This window comes from Ambystoma mexicanum, chromosome 13 (assembly GCF_040938575.1).
Source record: "Ambystoma mexicanum isolate Mex_15411 chromosome 13, UKY_AmexF1_1, whole genome shotgun sequence".
Lineage (NCBI taxonomy): Eukaryota > Metazoa > Chordata > Amphibia > Caudata > Ambystomatidae > Ambystoma > Ambystoma mexicanum.
Genome location: NC_090938.1, coordinates 711,024,447 through 711,047,465, shown reverse-complemented (window position 1 = coordinate 711,047,465; position 23,019 = coordinate 711,024,447). Strand labels below are relative to the sequence as shown.

Below are 23,019 nucleotides of genomic sequence, written 5' to 3'. Positions count from 1 at the left end.
TCCAGCATCTGAAACAACCATACTACCAAGAAGTGCCGATATTGTCTGGCCTGGGCGAAACACACGTTAGCCTGAACAACATCAGATCGTGGGAAAGGAAAGGGCTATATACTTGGGGCGACCTCTACATGGACGGCATATTTAGAGAATTTGCCGAAATACGGGAGAAGGACGACATCCACGCCGGACAATTCCTGTGGTACCAAAAGCTCCGGAACATAGCCCGATCGAGATGGGCCACCTGGCCTGAGGAACCGGAGGCTGATCCCTTTCTGACATTGATATACAACCTGAACGATGGTGGGAAGGTAGTATCACAGATATACAGCATTTTGCGCAACATCCCCAACCCTCGAAGCGAAGCAATGAGGGCCCGCTGGCAAATGGACATGAGGCAGGGAATGTCTGACAACGAATGGCTCAGGGCACTGTCGTTCCCGAAGGAGGTGTCAAGGAACCAGAGATTCCGATTAATACAAATCAATGTGCTGTACCGCACCTACCTGACCCCAAGTAAACTAGCAAAGTTTAATAAGAACAATCAAGCACAATGTAACTGGTGCGGGACGGAAGGAGCAGATCTGATCCATATGCTATGGAACTGCGTTAAGACACAAACTCTCTGGGCAAAAGTGAAGCAGACTTGCGAAGTAGCTGAAGTCACGAGATACAAATGGACCCCAGCGGAATGCCTCCTGGGTAGCTACCCCAGGCTAGCCAAACTTAAACACGCTGTGAAATTGATGGACCTGTTATGTATAACAGCCAAGAGGACCATCGCCATGGCATGGAAAAAACCTGCGGGTCCGAGCTGTAAAGCCTGGCGCATCGAACTGGAAAGGTGGGCAAACGCTGAAACCAGAGCCTGGGAAGACAGCATAGCCAGATCCACTGAAGAATCAAGCATGGCACTGGAGGCATGGAAAGACACTATGGCTAAAATATTTCGATCCTCCGATGATAAACCCCCTTGAACAATGAACTCGAATACCCTATTGACCCACTAGAATGGACAAACATTGGAATACGGCCCCCCGTCAACCAGGCCATCCCAGGAAGATTCCCGATGGCCCCCCCAAAGCCGTGCCAACCGCCTACCCCCCCCCTCCGAGGACGGACTAACCTCCAGCTACCCCCCATAAGGAGACAGTTAATGTTTTTATGTTGTATTAATGTTGTTAACCTCTGTGAATATAATGGCATGTTACCTGCAAGTAAGTCAGTCAACCTGAGTTAAGGACCTGACCAATGAAAATGTGTAATGCATATAACCACAAATGCCAATAAATAAATTTTAAAAAAAAATATACCGTATCTGCAAAGGTGATGTGTCACACACGGCTGGCTCTTTGGGCTGGACCTCTGTGCACTGTATGTCTGACTTGAAGGGTAAGATGTCTGCAGATAGAAAATATGGGATTAAGGAACTGGGTTATTGAATGTCTCTCTTCTTCCCTTTCTCTTCTCCTGTAGAACCCCAAAGGTTAACGCTCTCACCTTAGGTAAGTGAACGCCGTGCTCTCCATCTGCCTCGGGGCAGGGTGCTGTAACCAGTTTCTTCACTGGATAAGGGGAGCAGGTCTCTTGACTTCAGAGGACTGCTGTCCGTCGTTTACTGCACGAACGGTAAGTTTCGAGTAATTCTAATGTCTTTAAAGTCTTTAGTAATGATGTTTCTTGTTTTGCAGGGTTCCGGCGATGGCGGATGACGGGCTGAAGTGAGTTGAAGATGGAGCCCGTGTGATGAATAGAAGCGCCTGGAAGCACGTAAGTAAGCGCTTGTTGCCTGCTTCACGATGCGCTCTAACTGTCTTTTTATTTTGCAGGTACAAGTTCGGAGCGGCTGCAGGGTGCCGGAATACCCACTGGGTTAGATGTGGAAAGGAGTAATGGCACGTGAGTATTAAAGTTCCCCAATGTCTTTAAACGCACCTTGTTTTGTCTTTCAGATGCGGGATGCAGCGCCGAAGGCCTCCGGAGCGTGCGAAGAGTTGGTAAGCTTTTGTCTTTCAGATGCCGGAATGCAGTGTGAAGACCTCCGGAGCGCACGAAGAGTAGGTAAGCCTTTGTCTTTCAGATGCTGGAATGCAGCGCGAGGCGTTGGTGACAGCCGATGGACCAGGTAAGTGAAGAGCTGTCACTGAAGACCGTAATGCTAACCTGTTCTTTCTTGTCTTTATAGGTGTTGCTGAAGACTGGATTCAGGATGGTAAGCCTTTTTCCTTAGGCCCAGGATCAGATGCAGAAGACACGATGAGCGTTCTGCTGCAGAGGATGCAGAATAACGCAAAGCAAGATTCATCCATCGGGTGTGGTTTAAATAGCCTCCTGTAGTGCTTAGGTGTCTCCTTCCACAGCCACGCCTAGGTAAGAAAATAGTTCCTGCTTTCCAGAAGAGTTCCAGTGTTCTGAATCTAGGGAGTGGCTCCTGCCCCACCCAACAGGAAAAGTAGTTCCAAACAGAAGAGGATCAGAGGCTCAACTGGCAGGCAAGTAAGCAGCATGGTCTGCTGCAGGTAAATCCACCCAAGCATTATGAGCCCGGTGCTTCCAGCGCTGGGACTGGGCATATTTATGAGCCTGGTGCCACTGGCGCCAGGACTGGGTCCAAAAGGTCCCAATTGGGACTGGTTGGCACTCGGAACCTGGGTTATGGATCTGCTTCCAAGGGAGTTGGGAAAACCCTGACCTTTTGGAAGCAGAGATCATGACACTAGGTGCAACTGAAATGCAAGTAAATACGTTGTGGTAGGTCAGATTGCGTAGACAGACCAATAGATGCCATTTCCAAAGCTTTTATTTCAAAATGAAAAAAATTCCAAACTTTCACTATTCTAAGGGTTTCCCTACCCAACACCTAAACTAGGGTGCGCATCAGGATGAAAGTCCAAATGAAAGTCAGTACTCTCTCTGAACTTAGTGTGACGAATACAGAGATGTTGTTACTTCTCGTGGGGTGCGGGGGGAGTCTAGGGGGAGGGGGGTCTAACCCCTTCCCATGAGGCAGTGAGGTGAGGCCGCTACCCGATAGTCCCCCTGGAGGTGGTACTGAGTGAGAGGATCGCATGGGGAGAGACTCCCCCTCTGGGGACGGGGAGGAGAATCAGGGAGGATGTCTCGGGAGAAAGCAGTACAACACCCCTCACCCTCAACCCACTTTCTTTACCTCCCCTCAAGTCCATGAGGCCCACCTCCTTCACACCCCCCGACCCCGTCCCACAACTCCATGTTACACTCTCCCATGTATGTCTGCGAGGTTTATTTATTTTATTTATTTTTTATATTTATAGAGCGCACTGCAGCCCTCGGGCATTGAGGCGCTATGAAGGACATGTAAGAAGGCATGAATCAGGGTTACAAGAATGCGGCCCCACAAAAAAAACTTGGTGCAGAATGATGGAATACATAGTGAACAGTTACATTGGGCATTACAGGGAGGCATACACTAAGTGCATCCACTTATGGCTTGCCAGGCATCTGTTCAGACAAAGAGCCTAGTCTTGATGGCTTTCCTGTAGGCAGCGTGGGAGTCTGGAGGGAGAGCGTTCCAGTGGGTGGCAGCCATGTTAGGGAAGCTAGAGCCGCCAGCGTGCACTGTGTGTGATGGGCGCCATTATTCTGTTGGCATAGACCGTTCTTGATGGCCTGGAAGTGGTGTGGGGGATGATTCTCTGGGCTAGGTAGGGTGGTGCCAACCCATGAAGGCATTTGTGCGTCAAGGCCAGTGTTTTGAACACAATCCTCTCCTTGACGGGGAGCCAGTGAACCTTCCTCCTGATTTCCGAGATGTGGTTGTGTCTTGAGGTGCCCGTGGCGGCTCTCAAAGTGTTGTTTTGAGCTAATTGGAGTTTGGCTAGGTTTTTGCGGGAGGTCCCTACAAAGAGTGCATTGCAGCGGTCGTTCCTGGAGCCGATAATCGCCCTGGCAATAGTGAGACCATTTTCTTGGGAGAGGAAGGGTCTAGCTGCGTTACGCAGTTTGGAGTGGTATGCTGATGCAGAGGCGACGGCATTGACCTGCCTGTTCATGGATAGGTCAGGTTCAATGTACACTCCCAGAGTCTTAATGACTTTGGATACTGCAATGGGGATGTTGTCGATAATAAAGGATGAGTATTGCTCGCCCAGTTTTCTTAGGGTGCCTGAAGATCAAATTAGTAGAAGTTCTGTCTTCTCACTATTGAGACAGAGCCAGTTCTCTGCCATCCAGGATTGGATGGTAGATTAGATGGCATTGAGGGTGTTAAGGTAAGACGGGTAGTCACCTGAGAGGGGGATTAATACCAGAGTATCATCCGCATAGTTGGTGTATGAGATGCCTAGGGCGTCCAGAATTATGAAGAGTGGCCTAGTGAAGAGGTTGTATAGTGTGGGGCAATACAGGATCCCTGTGGTACCCCGCACTTGATGCAACTCGGGTCGGCACATGAAGAATCAGAAACAAACCTTCATGACTGTCCTGCAGAAAGGAGGTTATCCAGGTACAGGCGCTTGGAGAGAAATTAGCTGCGGTGGAGAGGTGGCGACATACGGTCTGATGATCCACCAGATCGAAGGCAGCTGAGAGGTCCAATAGGAAAAGGAGCGCAGGTTTGCCGACGTCTGAGATTGTCCATTTCATTTTTTAAAATCAAGCAGGGCAGTTTCTGTGCCATGCCTCGGTCGGAAGCCGGATTGGCGTGTACTGAGGAGGTGGTTGTTCGATGAATTCTTGGACTTGCAGATAAGCTGCTTTGTCCAGAATTTTTAGTAGGAACGGCACAGTGGTAATAGGCCTGTAGTTCCCAGGGACTAGTGGGTGGAGGGATGGTTTTTTCAGGAGCGGGCCGACCCATGCTTCTTTGAGTGACGTAGGCCTGTCTGGAGGGAGGAGTTGATAAAAGTGGTAATGACTGGGGTGAGGGCAGATGCGCAGTCTTTAATGACCTGAGCAGGACAGGCATCGCCTTTACAGTTGGAGGCTTTGATGAAATTGAGGAGAGCACAGACCTCAGATTCAGTCATATCCCTGAAGTTAAACACTGGAGTGGGGTTCTCAGGGATAGTTGGAGGCGCTGTGCCGCGAGGTTTGGGAAGAAGGTCCAAGAGTGCTTTTTGGTGGTTTAGGATTTTAGTGTGCAATGTTTCAAGTTTGTCCAGGAGGGCTGTTTGAATCTTGTTGCACCATGCTGTGTCTTTTAGTATGGTGGGGGGTTGGGGGGGGGTGGGAGCAGGAGACTCAAGCTCCCTAAAGATGGAGAAGATTTCTCTCGTCACTGATTTGGCGTTGGCAATTCTGGTGTTCAAGTATGCCGCCTTGGCCCGAGTGACTGAATTTTTGTAATTTCTGGAGATGTTTTTGAAGGCTGCTTTGGAGGCGTCTGTGGGGTGTTTTTTCCATGTGGCAAGTGCTGCCCTCTTTTTAGCACGGAATTCCATTAGTTCTTGGGTGAACCAGGCATTGGCATGTTTGGTTTTTTTAAGGTGAGAGGGGCGACTTTGTCAACCGCTACGGAGATGGCTCCATTAAAGGCTAAGGCAAAGAGGTCAGGGCAATGGAGAAAGGTGGCAAGAGGGGTGGTACTGCGAGAAAGGGCATAATTTTCTCTTTGGTGAGTTTACGGGAGCCTCGAGAGAGAGAGCGGCAGGCAGAGGAGTAGTTCCTTTTGGAGCCCCCTTAGGGGTTATGATGCTGAATTTAATACAGTGGTGATCAGACCAGGGGATGGGAGCGATATCCGAGACCAGGATTGAGCAGTTGTGGGAGGACACCCAGTCAAACGTGCAACCCTTCTCGTGAGTGGGCTGTAAAATGGCTTGAGAAAATCCTTGGGTTGAAAGGGCTTTCTGGAGGGTGGCGGAATTCAGGTCAGCACGGTCATTGAGACCTAGGTTGAAGTCGCCAACAACATGATTTTAGAAGTTTCCTTCAGATTGTCTGAGAGTGCATGAATCAAGGAGGTATGGAAATCAGTGGCAGGGCCGGGGGGGGCGGTAGGCGAGGTGGAGAGTGATGGAACAGTTCAGGGAGAGGTACAGTTTTAGCGGGAGGTGATCCGAATTTTGGCATAGTTCACTGTTAAGCTGCCTGAGGGAGATGATGTCTCTAGCTATGACAGCTACCCCACCACCTCGTTGACCCACCCGGTCTTGCCTATATATGGTGTAACCAGCAGGGATGGCAAGAGAGCGAAGGGCCAGAGATGTCCGTTAGCCAGATCTCATAGATGAAGAGGAGGTCCAGGTGGTCTTTGATAATGAGATCATGAGCATCAAGAGAGTGTGCTGGCAAGGAACGCGAGTTGATGAGGGCACAGGTGATTATGAAGCAGCAATCACTTTTATTTTGATTTTTTTCTTCATTTCTAAAGCATTAATTACATTAAACTGCTAGCACATTTAAGGCCCCTTATATCACAGGATAATGCAGAGACTATTGCGAGAGCAATAGTAGGCTCAAAAATAGACTACTGCTCTAGCCTCCTCATGGGAATCAATAAGGCCGACTAACAGGCTGTTGGTATGTCAAAATGGGGCTATCAGAGCCGTCATGAAACTTAAATATAGAGACCATGACGCGACGACAAGACGTGAGCTCCACTGGTTGCCGGTGGCTTCCAGATTTTTATTTCAAAAACTCTGACTATCATACATAAGTTTAGATCTGGAAACATGCCTGGATATTTACAACAGCTTTTAGCCATAAGAAATAATGTGAGAACACGAAGGTCAAATAATCTGCACCTTCTATTTGAACCAAAGTGCCACACTGTCAGAGAAGCCAATTCAGCCTTTGCTTTTAATGGACCAAGGGCTTGGAATGCTCTTCCTTTAGAGATGAGATCCATTGACTCCGTAGAATCATTTAAGAAAAGATTAAAGACCCATCTTTTCAACTAAATGACCCTCGGATGCTTTTAAAACATCTTCTCGTGTGGCGTTGCCTCATGGATACTCCTTTTCTGTTATCTGTTATTTTTGTCATGTAGTGCCCTCACGCCTTCGGGTCCATGGCCGCGCTATATAAATGTATTAAAGTAAACAAAGCCCAGAGTCAGCTAGGCACGGTTACAAGCTTAAGGATATGGTTACATTTCTTTGGAACATAGCATCATGTTACTCGAAAGCATTTTTGCATATTATGCGGACCATATTTATATACATTTATACAATTTATATACACAGGTTTCACAGGTGTTGGACCAGGGTCAAGCGTCTATTGTGGTAGGTCTGATCTGAAGAGTAGAGTTTAACTGGTTTCTAAACAACCAGAAAGAGGTGTCAGTTCTAAGATGTGTAGGAGGGGCATTCTGTAATTTGGGGGCTATGGTCGGGTAATTAGCTGCTCCTGCTTTGTCTTTTGTATTTAGGGATAGTTAGGAGGTTGGTGTATGCGGAGCGAGTTGGTCTATTGGATTGAACTTTGTGAATGAGGTTGCTGAGGTATTGGGGTGCTTTGTAATACATTCTGTCCTGGACAGGTATCCAGTATATATTTCTCCTGAAGCAAGAGATGTGTTCATGCCTATGAATGTTTAAGCCAGCTCTGATTGCATTGTTCTGGACAACCTGTAATTTCTTTATGTTTCTTGAGCTGGTTCCTGCAAATAGCGAGATAGTGAGTTGCAGTAATCTATCCTGGATAATATCAAGGCTCTGGCCAGGGAGATAGTGTTGTCAGCAGAGAAGAACGGTATGCTAGCTCTTATCAGTTTGGCAGTGTACGCTGCAGAGGAGACAATAGCATTGACCCGTATATTGAGGGTAAGCGAGGAATCCATGTACACCCCTAATGTTTTAATTTCATTGGCGACTGGGATGGCATTTCCATCAATGTTGAAAGATTTATATGCCTGGGGGAGTTTGCAGAGTTTAGTTTTGTTACCGATGAGAATTAACTCGGTTTTGTCGTCATTGAGGCATAGTTTGTTGAGCACCATCCATGCCTGGATGGCCAGGTATATTTTTTTTTAGATTCTTGGAGTCTGCATCATGACATCCAGTGATTGGTATGAGTATTTGCGCATCATCCGCATAGTTAGTATAGTAAGGCAGAACTCCTGTACTTATGAGGTGAAAAGAACCGTCATCAGTTAGCCAAATTTATTGATCTGTGACCAGAATTTGTTGTGCAATAAACCACTGTGAAAGAAAACCTTATTCGTCTCCAGCTGACTACTTAACAGTGGTGGCAGCGGTGGGATTGAAGAGGAACGCAAAAATCACCAGCAGCATGGAAGCCGTGTTAAAAGCATTGGCTGAAGGCCAACAGCAACTACAGCAGTTGGTGCAAGTACAGGGACATCAAGCCCAGGCGGACCGGCAGGCCCTACAACAGGCTCTACAAGTGCAAACGGCAGTTCAGGAACAGGGAAGAGAAGCATTGAGGATTTGGGTGAATCAATGGCTAACCAACAGGCACATCCAGCTATTCCCCCTACCATACTTCAAAAATACCAGGCAGGGGATGACCCTAGTTATTTCTTTGTAAACTTTGAAAGAATAGCCCGAGCAGCACAATGGCCACAGGACAGATGGGCTTTCTTTTTGGCGCCCCTGCTTACGGGAGTAATGCAGGGAGCCTATCAGGCTGCCAATCCCACAGGGGACACCCCATATGTGGATATCAAGAAATAAGTGTTGGAAAGGCTGGGGATGGATGAGGAGTCCTATAGGCTCCAGTTTCGTGAAACCAAACTGAAACCCAGAGAGAGCCCCAGGTAACTGTTCTACCGCGTACAGGATTTAGCGGAAAAATGGCTACAACCCAACACAGCCACGATTGGACAGATTAAGGAAAAGGTAATGATGGAACAATTCATTGATGCCCTGCCTAGTCCCATACAAAGGTGGGTAAGGCAACATCACCACCTTACTCTGTCAGAAGCCATAGATGTGGCCACCGCTTATCAAAAAGCCGGAACACCCCGCACATTCACAACACCACCAGCGAGGCCCCCCAACGAAACTCCTATTATGCGCAGCAATTACAGGGGAGCAATCCAAGAACCCAGGAATAGGCCAGACCCTAAGCCCAACAACGGAACCAGTGTCCTAAAGGGGCAGACACCCCAATGCTTCGAATGTGGGGAATGGGGCCATATAGCCCGGTTCTGTGCCAGAAAAACCAAGGCAGAACCAATGGATATTGGAACACTACAAGCTCCAGGATATCGGAAGAAACTACCTTATGTGATCGAGGTAACGGTGGATGGACATCCCCAACAAGCCATGATGGACAGCGGTAGCAGACAGACGGCCATACAACCGCATGTGAGTGAGCAAGATCCAGGAAAGGTGAGAACCATTGACATTAAATGTGTGCATGGGGACAAAAAGGTATCCTACGAAAGACGTTGTGTTGGGGCTACAGTGACAAGAGATACCAGTTAAAGTAGCCATTATCCCAGCCCCGGTACTAATAGGGACAGATATTCCAGAATTCGACAAATGGCTAAAAGAAGCTCCATTTGCCAAAACAGAGATCGGGGTACCAATAAGAAGGGGGAAACTCACAAAAAGCAAGAGAAAAAATATGGAAAAGAACAGGGGGAAAGGGATGGAAATTGCCCTCAGACTGGCGAGTGGGAGACCATCTTCCCTCGTTCCGAACCAAAACCGGACTGGATGAAACCCTAAAAAGGGCCAGGGAACAAGCCCAAACAATGAGTGGGACCCCAGTTAGTACTCCATACTTCAAGGAAAACCAAGGGCTAATATATAGGGTGACCAGAGGTTCCGATAATCAGGAGAGGGAGCAATTGCTGGTTCCCCAGTCAAACCGGAAAACTCGGATCCAACTGGCCCATGACCACAAAACAGGGGGGCACTTAGCGGAAAACATGACGGTGAAAAGGGTGTTGCGGAATTTCTACTGGCCTGGAGTATATGCGGAAATAGCCAGATATTGTCAAGAATGTGCCATATGTCAAAAAACTAGTCATCATATACCGGCTAGAGCACACCTACAACGAATGCCCCTGATTAGGGAACCCTTCCAGAGAATAGGAATGGATATTGTAGGGCCATTGGAGCCCACCAGTAGAGGGTTCCGGTTTCTCTTAGTGATTGTGGACTATGCCACTCGCTATCCCGAAGCTTTCCCTTTAAGGGGAATCTCAGCAAGACAGGTATGCGATGTGCTTATGCCGTTCATTGCTCGAGTGGGAATTCCACTGGAGATAGTGACAGACCAGGGGAGTAACTTCATGTCAGTAGTTATGAAGAATGTGTGTAAGACCTTAGGAATTCAACACTTGAAAACCTCAGTGTACCATCCCAAAACGGATGGGTTGGTGGAACGATATAACAAAACTATTAAACAGATGATAAGAAGAGCCACCAGCCCCACAGGATTGGGATGGGATCGGGTTCTACCTTGGGTGTTGATGGTACTAAGGGATACACCGCAATCCTCAACCGGATACTCCCCTTTTCAATTGTTATTCGGAAGACAGCCCAAGTCCATACTGGGCTTACTAAAAGACACCTGGGAACAACAGGGGGAAACCTCACTCACCGAATATGTTAATGACCTAAAAGAACATCTAGGCAAACTGAGAGACTTTGCTCAACAAAATCTGGGGAGGGCCCAAGATCGACAAGAGAAGTATTATGATCAAGGGAGCAGACCTCGAACTTTGAAGGTAGGGGATAAGGTATTGGTTTTGCTGCCTACACACACGAACAAAATGTTGGCTCAGTGGAAGGGCCCATTTCAGATAAAAATATTGGGACCTGTTAACTATGAGGTGGAACAACCCAAACGGAAAAATACATTTCAGAATTACCACATTAACTTGCTCAAGCTATGGAAAGAAGGAACAACTGACATATTATGTTCGACCCTTTCAGACATGTCAGTCTCAGAGCAAATGGTCCCTAATAGCCATAGTAGTCTTCAAGATGTGGAAATGGGGGGAACAGTTGAGTGAATTCCAAAAGAACAAATTATTGGATACCTTGAAGCAGGTGGCTGGGATTTTTTCAGGAATACCAGGAAGAACACATATGGCTACCCACTCTATACCCACGGAAGAAGGGAAAATTATAAGGCTCAGGCCTCATCGAATTCCGGAGTCAAAACGTGGGGAAATGGCCAAGGAAATAGATAACATGCTCGAATTGGGGACCATTGTGCCATCTAAAAGCGCATGGTGCTCACCAGTGGTCCTAGTACCCAAACCTGATGGTACTACTAGATTCTGTATGGACTTTCGGCAGTTGAATGCAATATCCCACTATGAAGCCTACCCGATGCCCAGAATTGATGAACTGATAGAAAAACTGGGTTCAGCCTCATTCCTGAGCACCCTGGATTTAACCAAAGGGTATTGGGCAGATACCCCTCAACCAATCAGATCAGGAAAAAACTGCCTTTGACACCTCAAGGCTTATTTCAGTTCACTGTCCTACCCTTTGGTTTGCATGGGGCACCGGCCACATTCCAGGCATTAATGGATAAAATCCTAAGACCACACAAAGAATATGCTGCGGCTTACTTGGATGATATAGTGATCTTCAGTCATACGTGGAACGAACACCTGGCACATTTGACCCAAGTAATACAATCATTAAAAGAAGCTGGTCTGCACATTAACCCAAAAAAACTAAACTGGCAGCACACACAACCAAATACTTGGGGTATGCAGTGGGTGGAGGGGTGATAACCCCCCTTTTGGACAAAATTCAAGCCCTACAGAAACTCAGGCCTCCCGAAACTAGGAAAGAAATTCGAGCCTTCTTGGGGGTTATGGGGTATTATAGGAGATTCTTACCACACTTCTCTACCATAGCTGTACCGCTTACAGATGCACTGAAAACCAACCGTCCCCTACAGATCACCCGGAGGCAGTGCAAGCATTCCAGAAGCTGATCCGGATGATTTCCACAAAACCTGTTCTCCATTGTCCTAACTTTTCAAAAGAATTCTATTTGCAGGCGGATGCCTCAGGATGTGATTTAGGAGCAGTGCTGTCACAGGGGACTGAGCAAAACCTTTACCCAATAGCCTTCATCAGTAGGAAATTACTTCCACACGAGATTCTGTATTCAACGCTGGAAAAGGAATGCCTGGCCATAAAATGGGCTGTTGAGTCTTTTCGATATTACCTACTGGGTAGACGGTTTACCATGTTTACCGATCATGCACCACTAAAATGGTTGGCTACACAAAAAGACTCAAACCATAGAGTTCTGAGATGGTTTTTGACGCTACAGCCTTACCAGTTCGTGACTATACATAAACCAGGAAAATATCAGATGGTGGCTGATTACTTGTCAGTGCCATGACCTGCCCGAACGGCATGGGTCCTGGGGGGGGGGGTAGTATGTGAGGTGGAAGCAGTGGCAGCCGCCCTGGACACTGGGAGAAAGGAGGGAGTTGAGGAAGAGTCCCGTCAAGTGCTGGTCATCAATGAAAAGAGACAAACTACAGATCCCAAAATGCCCCACGAAATACTGCATCAGGGGGGAGGCACACCGATGGGTAAAGAAAGGAGAAAAAGGAAAGGGAGAAGCAGGTTTCCTTACGTTAAAACCGCCCGAACACAAACAAAGTACAGGGTTAGCCCACAGTGGACGGAGCCGGGAGGAGGTGGGGAATCTGAATCAGGTGTGTTAAAACCGTTGATGAGAACACATGGGGCTGATTACGGGGGAGGGGACGGACAAGGATTAAATGCAACTCCAAGAGACTCAGGAGGCGTCTTATTTTTCAGGAGCAGCGCGAGGCGAGAGACGCCGCACCCGAGTGGATTGAGACCAGCCAAGATTACGAGTGGGCTTACTAGTAGTAAGCGGAAAGTTCACAGATTGACACCGTACCCGGATCAAGGCTCAAGACCTTCCATTGCAGAGAAACGGACGCCTAAGAAGAAGGATTCAGAGTGAAGTGTGTACTATTGACATTTTGTTAATTTCGTTTTCATGGCCGGCGGACAGGTTGAAGGGTGAAAAGCCTGTAATCGCCTGGCTGTTATCTTGGAACCAAGTATGGCCAGAAGAGGCCGTTGCAAGTAAAGTAAGGCAGAACTCCTGTACTTATGAGGTGAAAAGAACCGTCATCAGTTGGCCAAATTTATTGATCTGTGACCAGAATTTGTTGTGCAATAAACCACTGTGAAAGAAAACCTTGTTTGTCTCCAGCTGACTACTTAACAGCGGGTCTGGGTGCAGAGTGGCGGCACTGCACTCCGCAGGTCCACTAATGTGCATGAATTACTCCAGCATTGTATACGGACACTTTTAGGGGCTATTCCCTGTTATGCAATGCATTTCTAAGGACGTTCAGACACAAGGTCTCCCTCGACAGGTATTAGGTGGTCAAATGTTGAAAGGAAGAGTTACGGCACTAAAAGACTATGGCCTGCAGAGGGGAATGACCAGAAGAAGCATGTTTCCATGTGTATATGTTCTTTCATGTCATTGTGATCAGTGTTGCCATCTGCTAGCCCGAGTGGGCCATGTGTTATGTTATTCATAAGGGGGAGCTCACCCAATTGTTTGTGCCATATTGCTTGCTTTATGTAGTGTTTATGTCAATGTGTGATTGTGGTACATGTATCAAGATGTGCTAAAGTGGTCTCAAGGGATGCATAGAATTTGTGTCAGTCATGGACAAGGCAGGTTTATGAGAATACTAGGAGTTAAGTAGTGGAGGGTTTTTTCCCCATTACGTCCCCCGTACTATCCACACTAGGGTTCCCTTCAACCTCTTTCCGGTTTTCCTACTATTCCCCACCCTGTCCAGAACCTCTTCCTAACCCTCTTCCCCCCCACTGGCTGCCACGTGGTGTCCTGTTCACTCTACCAGGCACCTGTGCCAAACACGGTGGGAGGGTCGACTTCATTCGGCTTCTGTGGTTCGGGGGAGAGGGTCGACCGCTCTTCCCCTTTTGTTGTGCATCTTGACAGTGTCCCAACGCAACTAAACTGGGGTGCTAGTCGTCAGGATGAAAGTCCAAAGTCTGTCCTCCATCTGAATCTAGCCTAACTGACCCTACCAATATTACTACAAACAAAAGTACCAGGAGAATGACTTCTCCTGGAATGCTTCTCATCGAATGTTCTCCTTAAAGCAAGATTCATAGTCTTTCGCCATTTCTCACATTAAACCGCAATTCTTTCAAGGGGTTCCCCAGGCCCTTGAGTCGTGCCTCCTTAGACTCTTCAAACTCCTTTCTTGGCTTGCTCTCGCAATGGCCTGAAACTGAGTATCTGTTCCAATTGACAGTCCTATTTCCTTGATTATTCACACACAGATTTGTGGACAACCCTCCTTCCTGTGGTTGGTTTTCTCATCGCTGAAATACATAATGTCCATTTGGCTCTTGTTCCCCTTATGAGTTACACATACACTGGGACAAGTTTGCATGTTTCTTCCACTTTATATATCTGTACCCCTCACTGGAACAAGTATGATCAACCCTTGAGTGATTCTCCCCCTTTTGATTGTTGTACTTCTCACTGGGATGAGGGGGCTGTCTCCAATCGTTATATCTGGTTAACTTTTGGCTTGCGAAATCTGTCCCTTTTTACATGTACGCCCTCTTTCCCGGGTTTCCTGCTCTCCCAGTTACCTGCTGTGTAAAGGGGTCTGCATCACCGGGTCGGCGTTCTCATTTCCTCTTTGTTCCTTCAATGCCGCTTTCCGGCTTTCTTACAACACGCTTCTATGTCCGATGATGGTATTGGCAATAGAGGGATTTCTTCACTCGTTTCCCTCTCTGACCTCCACCATCCTGCTTTGCTTCCTTACATGTGTTCTGCTTCAGGAGAGCGACCTCCTTCGGTTTGTTCTAGGCGCATCGCAACTTCAGGGCTCTGCTCTGCCCCTCTTCGCATGTCCCTCCTGTGACTTTGACAAGCTTCCTCCAGTCCGTCGGGTGTGACGTGCACCACTTGCACCGCTTTGGTAGCTGTTCCTCGATGTGTGAACCAGCATCTTCCCAGGTTTGCCAGCCTCCTCGATCTGGCTGGTTTGAATATCCTGGGTCTCACTTCCTTGTTCTTCTGGTCCTCTTTATGAAGCAGTGTTGGGTCTTCCCCAGCTTCTAAGGAAAGTCCTTCCTTTGCGTTTGGCCACAGTCACCATAACTCCTTTTGGCTTCTCCATCTCAGTATTTGTCAAATAAGTATTCTTTATGACCCCTTGATCATTACACTGCACTGTACTGGCCGAATACCTTTCCGCTTTCATATCACAGTAACCTATGTAAGAGGAATCTAGAAGAGCAGATTAGATGTTTGTAAAGTAATGATGTTACATCTGTTTCCTCCACCCTCCCATTACTGTTTTTTCCCTCCCCACCCCCTTCCAGCACTTTATGAAATGTCATCAGGCCTAGTAAGTCGCTTGTTTTGTTCCTCCCCTCCCTTTCTGCACCCCTCTCCCTCACCTTTTGTTTTCTCCGGCTCTACCAGAAATTTCGTCAGGCCTAGTACGGTAGTCGCCTGTCTGTTTCCATTTCTATCCCACTCTGCCCCTCCCTTCCTTATGTCATAGCTCTTGCACTATCTGAAATGTCATTGGGATGAGTATGATAGTTAATTTCACCTCTTTACTGTTCATGGCCTGTAAGAATATTGTATTTTCCCTGGTTCCCTCCCTTGCCTTGAAGTGCTTTGAAACACATTGGGTTTAGGCACTATATAAATAACCTATCATAAACTCATCATTCTAAAGGATAATGGGAAGGGAGTTACTCAGCAGGAAGGGAGTCCTTATCCCCAAGAGGGTAGTTTACCGGTGAGGTCTCACTTACCACCCCCAGGGGGAATATTGCATAGCGGACTCACCTCCCTTGACTCACAGGAAGGGGCTCTCTACTTGGGGAAAGTACTGAATCCCTCAATTTGTCACAACATGCAGAATTAAATGTGTTCCTAAACATTCAAAACCTGTTCTTGGGGGGGAACATTTTAATAATGAAGCATCACTGCCAGAAAATATTTAAAGAAATCTGAACACAAGCAGCCCCGTTATGGATAGCCTCAGCTGTGCAACAGTTGCAACCTCCAAAAAGGGTGCTGCTGGGTCGTTCTACATGTCAGTAGTGCACCATACTGCAATCAGTTGCTTCTGGATAATCTGGTCTCAAATAATTTTGCTGTTTCCACTTTCAGCGAAGCCTCCCAGAATAGCTTGCAGAGTCCCTGGACCAAAAGCCAGTACTCATGCCAAAAATTACTAATTCACTGTCAGTCAAACAGTTCTTCACACCGATCACAACACATGGTAAAGACGACATTAAGTAAAAGCCAACTCTGCAAGATAACGATTATTGGTTTGACAATCAGGTAATGATCCAACTACATTCTAACGGAAATACAAAACTACCCACAGTGCTTTTATTGCAGATTAGGATAATCCCATGTCTCCAACATTGGTCATAATCTGCAATCACAAATCAATTTACAATCAAATATATTGATTGGGATAATTGAAGGCAACGTGCTAGAGCTTGAATGAAAATAGTCGTATTGAGAAATTTGTCTCGCATGTCATTTTTAGTTGTTTTCAGCTAACAATAGTGAATTCAATGCTAGTGACTTCAAGTTTCACAAACCCATGATAAACATCAGCCTAGGATTTTTTTAGGAATTCCTACGGTTATACGAGTACCGTTCTGCGCAAATCCTTAACACAGGATGCATTCCAACTTTGTCACACCCTCACGGGCTATGAACATAAAGAGGAAACACTATCATAGCTGAAGAGTATTTAAGTTCCCACAAGAGGTCCTTCCATTAACACAGGTAGTATAGCTCAGTGGCAACGTGCTCGACTTGGAAGCAAGACTACGTAGAACACAGTTTTGAATCCCGGGTCCATGCTTGGAAACCTCTTCGGTATTAAGCAGGTTATAAAAAGAAACATAACTATTACCAGTTTCCATTCACTTTTCCTATAGTCAAAAAACGACTACACTTTCCCCGACAACCTTCCTGTTCTGGGATCTTTGACACCGCGCCTCTCCCAGACTGCTTTGACTTCACTGTCCCAGTGCAACTGCAGTGTCTCTTCTCCCCTTAATCCTCCCACCACTGCACTCACCATTTTCCTTCTACCTCAGGTTTTGCAACTATCTCCCACTGCAGATTTTTTCAGTCATCGTTCCCGATTAGAGATTGCTTGTTCATCCTCAAGCCTAGACTTCTCTCCAAATAACTCCTTCCCTCCACCTCCTCAATAGCTCTCTGCAGATACCCCTTCAACTCCTCTTCCAACCACTTCAACAACTGTCCCCAGATGGCAACATCCCATCTCCAGTATAACCTCACTCCAAACCCTTTGCCCCAATCTCCCAACTCTCCTCTGAATATACCTCACTTGCCAATCACCAAAGACCTTGTTCCAGCTCCTTCCCAAACACTCTACACCCTTTTACAGAGCCTGGTGGCTTTTAAAGTTGGGTCACTCCTACGGTTGGATAGTACTTGGGGTTATGGAGTGTACCCTTGTAGTGTGGGCTGGGCCGCTCTGAAATTGGACGAGGTGCAGGGATTCAGCCAGAGCTTACATTAAAGCTTGCCCCGATCTTTGATGCCAAACTTCCCTGGACCTTGTAGGCTTCCTCTTCTCATTTGGACCCTTCTGAACATTTAATAGAGACCATCGGTATATGGTACACTGCAATGTGTTCCTTGGCACACTCATGGCAGCACCACTTAAACATTCTAATTTAATCTCAGTATGTTTGGGCATGTGCACCTTCCTGTTAACTTCTCATCTGTAGCCTCCATCTATGCTGTGGTATTTGTACACACTTGTAGCTTCCAATTGTTCTCGTTGGTCCATGATTCAGCAGTTGTACACTCTCTACAGCTAATTTGAGATCTTGGTCCATTGTGATGAAACCAGGGAATGTGTTACTTCTCCCCTATGGGGAGCCACCCCCTTTGGGAATAGGGGAGGTGAGCCTGCTACGTAATACCCTCCCTATGGGACAGTGGAAGCAGGATCCCATTGGGTTGGCCCTGCCGTCTCGGGACAAAGCATGCCCAAGTCAGGATTCTATCCACCTCCCCTTTTATATAAATCTGAAATGTTTGTTGGTTACTTGAGGGGAGGGGAGGGGTTTCAACAGGACGGTCATAGAAAGGGGCCCCTGGATGGCTTGGCTTCTGACCTGCATTTGCCATTGCCTTCTTGTGAAGGCCTGAAACAATGCACCTTCATACCAGCACCAAAGGAGAAACAGCTGGAAGTCAGGAAACACCAGCCTGTCGCTACCATGCAGAGGAGAATCCCCTCACCCCTCCCCCCCCCACTGAGAGAAGAACAAAGAGCCAGATCATTAACAGGGCGGGTGGAGAATCCAGGAAGCGTCCAGCATGTTACCATTTGCTGTAAGGCAGAGGACGCGGTCCTGCCGGAGTGGAACACAGAGGCCACAGTAAAGTCCAAACAGGGCAAGTAATCCACATAACCCACGAGGAAACCAGCCTAAACAAACTACAAGCCCATGTAGGAATACAAGTCCCAGGATCCCACAAAGGGAAGAAAAGAAGGTCAAGAAAGCAAATAGTCCAAGAGGTGCAGAGCACATGGCACCCCTAGGAGGGGGTTGAGAGAAGCAAAATAAGCAACTAGGCTGATCGAGCCCACAGCCCTCCTCAGGCTGAACACACAAGTACCACAGGAGGCGTTGAGCAAAGCAAGACAAGAAACCGGACTGAACAGGCCCAAAGCACACTCTGGGATGAATGCACTGGGTTAAAGAAAGCAGGCTGAGAAGCTGGGCTGAGCAGGCCTGTAGTCCACTCAGGACCGAGTAATTTGTTATCTCACAACAAAGACTGCCCAAGTCTACAGCCTGCATGAGGCCGAGACGGTGAACCATTTAAGAGGGACCAAGTGTGAACTTTGTTATTGGAGGATATCAGAAGAATTATTTGGTGGGGACAGAAAACCAGCCTCCACTAAGTTACCAAAATGGGGGTTGGGGGGTGACCCTATGCTAAAGGCAAGCTTAGATGATCTTTTCTTTGTTTTATAGTGGTAGGTTAGAGTAGATTTAGACAGAACAGTGGTTAATAAGCTAAACTGTCCCAACAAGCACCAATTTGTTTTCTAGAATTGGGGCATCTCCACAGAAATAGGGTTTTGGACCAGGTCTGCTTTGATTTCTTGAATACAGTTGAACTGTGTCCTCTTGTCAGTCTATGTCTGACTTCCCAACCTATACTGGGTATGTGTACCTTGTCATATGGCTACTCATCTTTTCACTGCATCTATACTACAACGCTAGAACATAAGTACCCTCATTGAGGATCACTAATGTTGCCCTTGAAATACCACTTGTTTATTATTCTCATTCCAGCATGGATGAAGCATTTGAGGGAACTTGCAGGGAGCTTCAATGCTCATTTTAATTGAAGGTATGGGCAAGTGCTATTAAAAAGAGCCATCATCAATTTTTTAGTTGGGGTGGGAGGGGTTCCCCCAACGTGGCCTGTAGTCCAGTCTCCAAAATACATCAAGATGGCCACAACTTAAATGGTCAGCAAATATTCTCACGCAGAACGGAAGACAGCACAGGCGAGAAATAAGTCACAAGAGCCTCCATCAGCAAAACAGTTGATCTGAAATTCAGTTTTCTCCATTAGACAAATTAGTTCCACAGATTTCCACAGCCCAGTTTCTGTCTCGGGTCCAATCCAAGCAAGAGGTGCAGTGAATTTAAGGTCACTTATTTCCACGGGGAACACTCTCCTCATGTGGCCTGGGGACGGCAGCCGCTACCCGATCCTGACCCTGGGGGTGGCTATTTGAGGAAGGACCACATGAGGGGGCTAGGGGGGGGGGGCAACCCTGGGAAAATGGACAGACATAATTGGATTCGACATGATATGCCTGTTACCTTTTAGGGATAGCCCCTCAATACCTCAGGCCCTCATGGCATATTGTGACAGTAACCCGCAATATTCTCTAAAATACAACCGTAACATTTGTAAACATCATGCAATTACAACTGTAACACAGACTGACAACAGGAAGAGGGAAACCAGAATGAACATTGCTCAGCTGAACCAAAGTGAGCGTTCTCGTTGCTGGGGAAATAAGATTGGTTCCAAACAACTCCCTTCAGTAGTCGGGAGTTTAAAAACTGAGCCAGCGAGAAAAACAGATCCGTCAGGGGTCAGAATTGCGAGACAGACATCGGTAGAGTTTTCTCACAAGTTGCCATTCGATTAAATAAAAAGAGTGAGACAAATGCCTAACTTTCCCTAGCCTAATAAGGATTTGCCTACCTAACAAAGTAGGAGTAAAGGAAATTGACCTAATGTCCATAAATATCTGTCCCTTACACAAATGCATACACAAAAATCAGACCGGAATTAGTTGGCACTTTAAACTTCTCAAAATACATTCAAACACAAACGTCATAAATAGAAATCCTTGGGACCATTACAGTGATTGACTGGAGAAGCACTCCATAGTAGATTTAATATAATATAGCGGAGGGAGGGAATACTACATCGCAGATATATGACCTCCTACTGTTTTATGGGCCTGCCCTCCTCTAGTGACAAGGGGAAAATGGGAAGGAGACCTTGGAGTAGTTTTTACAGAAGCACAATGGGGGAGGATTGTGGGTTATAAGGTGGTGTCATGTAATGGGCGCTTACAGCTCATACAACTACTAGTGATGCACATGGCATATATGACGCCTCAACGGATTGAGGTTTCCAGGGCGGCAGCACAAGGATGTCCCAGGCATACTGCGACAGATGCAGGGATGCAACATATGTTCTGGGCATGTCCAGTGGTGGGGCTGTTCTGGCAGGAGGTAGCCAATACTAGGAAAAAATGGGGGTAGCATTGGATGCGCTTTCCCCAGGAGCATGTTTGCTGGTTTGCTTTTCTCACCCAAAAGGTCGGACACATTCTCAAAATGAAAGATCTCACGTGTATCCTAGCCAAACGTAGAATTGGTATGGCATGGAAATCGACCAGAGGCCCTGCAATAGAGGACTGGTGGAGAGACCTGAATAGATGGGGTGAGGCAAAATGCGGCATGGAAGGGGCAGTGGGGAGGGGTCACAAGGAGGCCACGGTGGGAATTATGGAATGGGAGGTATTGCTGCGGCCTCTTTTCACTGAGGCAGGGGGCGGATTGACCCGGACCAGTGAGCAAAGGGCTCCTAATTGTTTGAAATGAAGTGAGTTGCAGTATAAAGTGTGATGCAGGCAAGGTGGGAGGTGCGAATGAGGTGGGTGCGGGAGGGAAGGGGGAGGGGATGTTGGGGTAGAGAGTAGGATACCTAGAATGCGATAGTCACTGATTTGCATATGATGTTGTTGTGTTAAGTTTGTATTTGTGCTTTGTTAAAACCAATCAACATGTTAAAAAAAAAAATCCTTGCGACCACGGTTGGTTCCCCTTTCCCTGGATCAAGTTAGCAATTTTCAAACCAAAGTTACATTTCAGAAAAGGTCACTAGCCAAGTTCCACTCTAGACAAAAGAACAAGTTACTTTCTTACCTGGTAACGTTCTTTCGATGGGATGGTCCGACGACGTATTCCATATCTATGACATGTAATCACCACAGCTGTGCTGCTTCGGAAACTTTTTCGGCGTCTGCGTCCTGCGTCGATGCCGTCGTCGAGGACCTCCTCCGACGTCCTCCGATGTGATAAGTAGGACGCACGACGCCCATAGCCTCAGTTGTAGTTTTTTCCCCCAGAACGTGTGACATAAGTCAACTGCCAGTCAGACACAAAGCCTTGCGGAACGTAAGCTGCAATCGCAAAAGAAATTCTGCAGCGGGGAAGGCCGGGCGGGAGCGATATGGAATACGTCGTCGGACCATCCCATCGAAAGAACGTTACCAGGTAAGAAAGTAACTTGTTCTTCGAGGGGATTGGGTCCTCCGACGTATTCCATATCTATGACAGACTCCCAAAGCAGTACCAAAGCAAGGAGGAGGGAAAGAATTTAGAATCAAAATGTAGAATAGCCAATCAAATAGCAGAGCAAAGGACCGCCTTGCCAAAGGCCAGATCCTGTGCTCGGATGGAATCAAGGGAATAGTGACGTACAAATGTATGTACTGAAGCCCAGGTGGCTGCATCACAGATGTTGCGAATAGGAACACCCCTCTGCAGGGCAGTAGACGCAGCCATACCCCTGGTAGAATGGGCCCGCAAGCCAGCCGGTGGGTCCTTACCCACCAAACGGTAGCACTCCGAGATGGCCAAAATAATCCAGCGAGACAAAGTCTGTTTCGTCACAGCTTGCCCCAAACGCTTTCCAGCGTAACCAATAAAGAGTTGATCATCCACTCTGACCCGGGACATGCGTGAAACATAAAAGCTTAAAGCTCTCCTAGGATCAAGCATATGGAGCCTTTCCTCTTCCTTACCAGGATATGGAGGAGGATAGAACGCCAGAAGAACAACCTTCTGGCACGAATGAAATTCCGTCACTACCTTCGGAAGAAAAGAAGGACGAACTCTAAGGACAACCCTGTCCTTGTGAAATACAGTGAAGGGAGGCTTAACTGAAAGTGCCTGTAACTCACTCACTCTGCGAGCGGAAGTAACCGCAACTAAAAACACAGTTTTCAGAGTTAACAGCCTCAAAGGGCAAGAATGTAAAGGCTCAAACGGAGCACCCATAAGAAACTTAAGAACCAGGTTTAAATCCCAACCGGGCACCAGGAAAGGTGACGGAGGGAACACATTAGTGAGCCCTTTCAGGAACTGTGAAATCAAAAGGGATTTTAAAGTAAGAACACGCTTCAGACGAGCGCTTAAAGATGGACAGCGCCGCCAGGTAACCCTTAACGGTACCCACTTGCAAGCCCCTGTGGGCCAAAGAAAGTAAAAAGGACAGAACCATGGGGATGTCACATGCAAAAGGATCCACATTCTGAACTCTGCACCAGTCGCAGAACTTACGCCAACGGCACAGAGACTTTGTTGCCGGCCTTCAGGCCGAAAGCAACACCTCCATCACGTCCTCAGGGAGGTCCCAATCCTTATACCTCAACCTTTCAGAAGCCAAGCGTGAAGGTTGAGGGATCTGACCT

The 23,019-nt window shown here is 47.2% G+C and overlaps 1 protein-coding gene across 2 annotated transcripts in view; it reads right to left on the bottom strand.

The window, feature by feature from the left end:
- The window catches only part of LOC138521767 (E3 ubiquitin-protein ligase TRIM39-like), a 519,559-nt gene that overhangs the window by 396,434 nt on the left and 100,106 nt on the right, over positions 1-23,019 (bottom strand). The window lies entirely within an intron of this gene.